Consider the following 6,611-nt stretch of genomic DNA (forward strand, 5'->3'; position numbering starts at 1 on the left):
AAGTGGACACAGAAAAGTTATTTACTTGTTCCCATACTAAAAGAAGGAGAGGACACCAAATGAAATTAATGGGTAGCAGGTTCAAAACTAATAAAAGAAAGTTTTTCTTCACACAGAGCACAGTCAAGCTGTGGAACTCCTTTCCAGAGGAGGCTGTGAAGGCCAGGACTCGAACAGAGTTTAAAAAAGAGCTTGATAAATATTTGGAGGTTAGGTCCATAGATGGCTATTAGCAAGGGGTAAGGGATGGTGCTGAGCCTTTTGTTGAAGGCGGGAGACGGATGGCAGGAGAGAAATCGCTTGACCGTTGTCTTCGGTTCACCTCCTCTGGGGCACCCGGCACTGGCTACTGTCGGCAGACAGGATACTGGGCTAGATGGACCTTTGCTCTGACCCAGTATGGCCGTTCTTATGTTCACCTTATAGACTGGGTAAGGGCAGCTATATTCTTATGTTATTTCTTAAGAGCCTTTCTGTGGGCACTGCTGAGCAGGGACCCCAGGGTTTCCAGGGTGGGACAGCCACATGGACACCTGCCTCAGGCCCTGTGGCTGGTGCTGCAGACTGATCTATTGCTCTCAGTGTCAGAGAGAGGGGAGTGTGACATTCAACCGCACAGGCAAGTGTCTGCCCCTTTCCCAGCTGTGCACAGCCCAGCTCATCCCAGCTGCTGGGAGAGATCAGAGCCCCTGAGCCAGCCTTAGGGACAGGCCCTTCTCTCAGAGGTAGCTGCCCATGTGAGTGGCTGCAGCTGAGCCAGGGCTGCCCCCACCTCGTCCCCATGTCTGGCTGGGGTGCTGCACCCCGGCTGTGTTTGGGGCCCTGCTCACCCCAGGAAGCCACACTGCAGGGAACAGGAGTGAGAGTAGCACTGCCGGGCCAAATCTGCCCATCCTGTGTCCCTGGCACACCAGTGAGTTGCAGAAAGGTTCCTGGTAGGGTTGACTTTGGGACATATGAAAAACTTGCAACAGGAGAAGATGAGGTGGCTGAGTGGTTAAGGCGATGGACTGCTAATCCATTGTGCTCTGCACGCATGGGTTCAAATCCCATCCTCATCGCATCTTTCTTTTTTGATTTCCAGCCCTATTGTGGGATGCTACTTCCACCACAGCTGAGCCTGCTGCCTCCAAGCACAGGACACCTCTGTGAGGCTGAGCTGAGCTCCAGCTGGCAGAGGTGGGGGTGGGATGATTTCATTTGCCCTGAAAGTGCCAAGCCTGACTCCAGTGTCAGCTCCACTCACCTCTTCCCCCTGCAGTGCTGCTGCCTGGAGCTAAGCAGGGTCCCAAACACAGCCAGGGGTGTAGTTCCCTGGCAAGGAGGGGGCAGCCCAGACTCAGCTGAGGTCAGGCACAGGTGCAGCTGCCTCTGAGTGAAGGGCTGGTTCCCCAAGGCTTGATGCGGTGCTCTGGTCTCTCCCAGCTCCTTGGCTGGGCAGTGCACATCTGGGAAAAGAGCAGATACTTGCCAAGGTGGAAGGAATGTTTCTCTGCCCCTGACAGCAATAGATCCAGCCACAGGGCCTGGGGCAGGTCTCCATTCAACTATTCCCCGCTGGGCAAGCCCTGAGTTCTTCTGTGCTTCTCAGCAGCTGGGAAAAGCCTCTTTGGGACATATCTCCTGCTCCACAGCTGAAAGGAGTGCAAAGGAGCTGCTGGGTTCAGCTCCCGGGGGTGCCGGGCTGCGACCTTCTGCAGCCCCTGGTGTTGGCCCTGACAGGACATGGGGCTGAAGGGACCTTTGTTCTGACCCACAATGGATGTTCTGAAGGTTCACATGCTGGTGAGAGGTGCCCAGCGTGCAATGCCAGCCTATCCAAAGGTGTAAGAAGCATTTGGGGAGGGGTGCAGGCCACCATTCAGGGCTCTGTTTCTTGCAGCCCAAGTTGAAGGTCAGAGGCACCTGCTGGCTACACTGCACTTTTGAAGAGAGTTTTGTGTGGTACGTGTTCTGTTTAGGCCTGTTTGCTCCTCTCCAGAGCAAGGGACATCAGTGGCTCACAGACTGTTGCACTGAACACCACTAGGCCAAGGGAGCTGGAAGGAGGACCCTCATTCACTTCTGCTATTTAGTATCATTGGGGACTGCAGAACCTTAACCGAGTGTTTTCCCTGCCTTCGCTTTGCCCAGCACCAGCTGGATCAGACTCTGACCTTCCCCACACAGACGTCTGCCGTCCAGCGCAGTTCGTGGTGGGAAAGGAGAAGACGCCAAAAAGGCTCCTCCTCGCGCTCACGTTCCTCACCCTGAATTCTCTCTCCAGCCTCCAGGGCAGAGCTCTCAAGAAGGAGACTCCCTGGGACAAAGCCCTGGGGAGGGTCTCTGAGATGGCCCCTGTCCTACAGACTGTCCCATCCATCCATTGTTCTGCACTGTCTGAGGTCACAGCTTCACAGCCTCTTTTCACCCATCAGCTAAGGTTCTTCAAAAGGCCCCTGTGATGTCACTGCCACAACCACCCCTGCCCTTCAGGGCTCATGTCCTGCCCCTGACAGCCCCTTGTGTAAACACACTCTCAGGCTCTGGAGCAAAAAGGGCACATAAAACACCCAACAACTCCTCCCATCCTCAGTGTCCTCCAGGCTGCAACTCCCGCTCCCCTCATGTCTGTGCTGGGGACTTGGAAAGTGTTGTTGTGGGCAGTCCGCGGTCGTCAGTCCCACTAAAGCTCATCACTTCATCAATTATTTCATTAGTCTTTAAAGTGCCTGTTGTGATCATGAGGGTTAGCCAGCAGCCTGGGAGTAAAAGGGTTAACCTCGTCACCCAGGTGGGGTTGGCCAAAAGGAATGTAGGTAAGAATTGAATTTCGGCTCCTCCAACTTCTGTTCTCTGTTCTTTCTTCTTCTTTCCAGCCATGAGGGTATCTCCCTCCAAGAACAGGCCCTCCCATCTTCTGTAAGTAGGGCAAAGTTTCGATAGATCCATTAGGCTTTATTGTTTTCTGGTTTGGGAAGTTGGATCTGATGTCTGTGCACTTTTTAGAAATGTTCCTTTACTCTCCTTGTAACTAAGTTCTAGGCCCATGGTGGAGACTCCCCATCTGTTTTACTTTGTGACTCTTCCATCTAGTCATGAGGCTTGCAACTCAAATATTGTAATAATAAAAGTTCTTTCTTTTTTCTTTTTATTAACCTGGTATTGGTTAATGTTTGTGTCCTGGTTTTTACTTTTGGGGCTGAGATTTCCCAAGTAGTCTCTCCCTGGTTTCCTTATTCTTACTTGAGTGGTGGCAGCAAATTTTATACCCCAAATCTAAGGTTTTTAGGATTTTTGGGGGGCAGTTTATACCAAAACCTAGTAGATAAGGTTTTGGAGGTACTTTTGCTGGCCCCCACTTCTGCATTTATCTTGTTAGATGGGGAAGGAGCTATGACAGGGTGGCAGTGGTGTTAAGAACCCAGGACTGTTTTCTGATTGTTAAGATACAGACTAACACAGCTACTTCCCTGACACCAAAGAGAGCTTTTCTCAGAGAAACACTGTGTCTTAGCTGCTTTAACACACCTGCTAGTTCACAGGTGATCTGGAGTTCAACTCCCAGGGGTTCCTTGCCATACGTCTCTCTTAAAGATTTCCTGTGTCTGCCTGTGGAACAGAGGAGACCTTCCTGGGCGAGGCCAGTCATTGATGTGGAAGGAAAAGGATGATGGGAGAGGAGTGTTGGAAAGAATCCAACCACAACCTGGGGTTTGGAGAAAGGCAGCTGTGACAGGCCTTGGGAACGTGGCAACCTCTGCCTGTGGGGCAAGGCAGGACAAGAAGAGATACTCTCCCCTCATGTCCCTTTGTCATTGACAACACCCACATAAGTTAGGAGAAACATCCCAGCAAGGCACTGTGGCTCCCCTGGCCCTGTGCCTGCCAGGGAAATGGACGTTAGGGAAGCAGCAGTCAGTGGTGCCTGGCCAAATATTTCTGGCAGCCTCTCACCTGCTTTGCAGAGCCACTGGGCTGTGCTGGAGAGTTCAGAGAGGGGGAGCTGTTCCAGTCATTCTCAGGGGTGGGGCACACAGGGACCGTGCTGTCCCTTAAACCCTTTCAGCCATTGCCTCTGCACGGTCAAAAGGAAAACCCTAAGGCATGGACCTGGGGTAAGGCCTGGAACAAAGCTCCCTCTTCCCCTGCCTCTGCTTAGATCACAACCCTGTAACAGAGAGACATGAGTGCCACGTCTCACCCAACACTGGCTCGGAATGAAGGGAACTGCCTCTTCTCTGACCCACCCCAGGTAAAACCCTTCCTGCCAGCCTCTTCCTCCTGGCCACTGCCTTTTTTCTGGCCCAGCCAAGTGCCACTTTCCCAACCCTCACCCATCCAGGAGGTGACTGTGATGAGCATTGTCCTGGCCTGCAGCTCATACAGTTCCCCTGTCTTTGTAGCCTCCACAGGCTCCCACTTTTCCACCTCCTCAACCACAGGCTGCAGCTTTGATAGACGGAGAAGGTCAACAATGAGGTATTCCATCGGACGACACAACCAAAGAGAACCTGCCCTAGAAGGTTCCACAATGGAAGTTACAGCTATTCGGGCTTATTATCCAAAGGAACAATGAATTGAAAATCAAGACCCTGATATTCGGCATAATGGTCGGTTTGAACAGGAGAGGCAGAGCCCAGAGAAAATGGGAAGATGATATCGTAAATTGGCGTGGAGCTCATCTACCGACACCAAGGAAATAGTGATGGAGGCATTGGAGACCAATGGGTGCTGAGCCCATGATTGATGATAATGGTGATGTCAAAAGCCTCGCTGGTGTGTTCCCTCATGCCCACCTTTCTGGCAGGAAGAGAGGACATCCGCCTCATGGGGCTACACTTGGCTGCCTCTGGCCTTTTCCAGGGAGGTACCAACCTGGATGGAGCTGCTATTCCCCATGTCCATCTGCACCCCGACAGGATGGACAGCGACACTCAGGAGCCTGTCTCCACCATACCCCAAGGCCTGGCACTTGGAGAGCATGTTCAGAGCAGCGTGAAGGCGAGAGGCCATGAGCAGAGACAGCAGAGTGTGGGGGCAGGAATGAGCCCTGTAGAAATGACCTGGCCTTCCAAGGGGAGGGATGGGACAAACAGACAATGAGTACCGAAGCATGTGCGGATCGGCACCACCAATGAAAATACAGGCTATCGGCTGTGCGTGAGTCAATTAGCTAGCTCTGCTGCTTTGAACGTGGTGCTCACAATGCTAAAGTCATGGGGTGAAGCCAATTTTCAGGTGATTCCCTGCTTTTAGTTACCTAACTGCAAAAGTCAGGGAGGCCAAAAGAGGTGAAGGAAACAGGCTGAGAGTCTGGCAGAGACCTTCACTTTTAGAAGATCAAACCAGCTGGTTGTTTGAGATTTCACCTTCCTCTGGGAAATTAGTCTCTCCCAACTTCCCTCAGGCAGTCTCAGAATTGGGTCCTTCATTCCTACAGGTCACTTCTTCAAAGGATCATCTCGGGGGTGCTTTGTTTCAGTAAAACAACAAGAAGTCCTGAAGAAGCTTTCAGATTGAGAGATATTGTGGGGCATAAACTTTCATCGGCAAACACCCGCTTCATCTTTGTAACTCTTAGCCCTTTCACACAAGAGTAGCCCTGCCAATTTCCTTCCCCTCCCCGAAAGCTTGGCCACCAGCAGGTCACGCCAGGATCCTGTTAGCAGAAGGCAGTCGGATCCTTTTGGCTCTAGGGTGTCATGTCACATCCCAGCTGCTTCCCCACCATCAATGTGCTGCAGTCCCCTGTGACCATTGGGTCAATGTGGGAAATAAAGTAGGAAAGGACAATGAAGAGAGTCAAGCTGAGGGAAGCAGGCATGGCCACTTGCCATCACTTATTTCTTGCTGGGGATGGCTGATCAAATTATCCCCAACTGACATGGAATGGCCTCACAACAGCTGGAGGAGTGGCTGAAGTAACTCCGTAGGGAGAGTGTTAGACTGAAATTCTAAAGGTCCTTGGTTCAACCCCAGGCTTCAGCAGAACTCCAAGTAGAAGGGGCTGTAGAACTGGAGGTGTCAAGACTGTCTGATGCTCTGTAGAAAAGCCTCTGAAAACATGTCTTAATTGCTTGGGTGGCCTTGCAGATTCTTGCATGGATTTGTTTGTGAAGAGAGACATCACTGCCTGTTAAGGTCCTTGAACTCCTCTACTGTTCCTAACTCTCTGTTCCTTTAGTTAAGTTTGAAGTGGGGGAAGAGCAACAGATCCTGGAGCTGGTTGAAACAGTACCTGAGTCTCTCCTAGGCTGATGGTCAAACCAAAGAAGCAAGGGGCATCAGCAAACTTGTTGACAATGAGCTGGAGATCAGATTCCTTGTGTGTCACAAGTGCACAGTCATCAGCAAAAAAGGCTTCAAGGATGAGCCTCTCAAGCATCTTGGTTTTAGCTTTCAGATGACAAAGGTTGAAAAGTGACCCATCAAGTATGTATTTTATGCAGACTCCACACATCACACTGATGCATTCCCTCATCGAACCTGAGCCAAAGCCATCTTTGCACTGGTCCAGCATTCAGTTTGCTCCCTTTCAGCTGCTGCACCCATCCACTTCTGGAGCTAATAACCAACTGCTAGTCAGTCTATTTGCTAAAAATTTCCCCTGAGACTCAGTCCAATAATTA

The 6,611-nt window shown here is 51.3% G+C and overlaps 1 non-coding gene across 1 annotated transcript; it reads left to right on the forward strand.

The window, feature by feature from the left end:
- Positions 1-979: 979 nt before the first annotated feature.
- On the forward strand, positions 980-1,061 carry TRNAS-GCU (transfer RNA serine (anticodon GCU)). The gene has a single exon. It is a non-coding gene; the product is annotated as a tRNA-Ser (tRNA).
- The last annotated feature ends 5,550 nt before the right edge of the window (positions 1,062-6,611 follow it).

Source organism: Carettochelys insculpta, chromosome 33, assembly GCF_033958435.1.
Source record: "Carettochelys insculpta isolate YL-2023 chromosome 33, ASM3395843v1, whole genome shotgun sequence".
Lineage (NCBI taxonomy): Eukaryota > Metazoa > Chordata > Testudines > Carettochelyidae > Carettochelys > Carettochelys insculpta.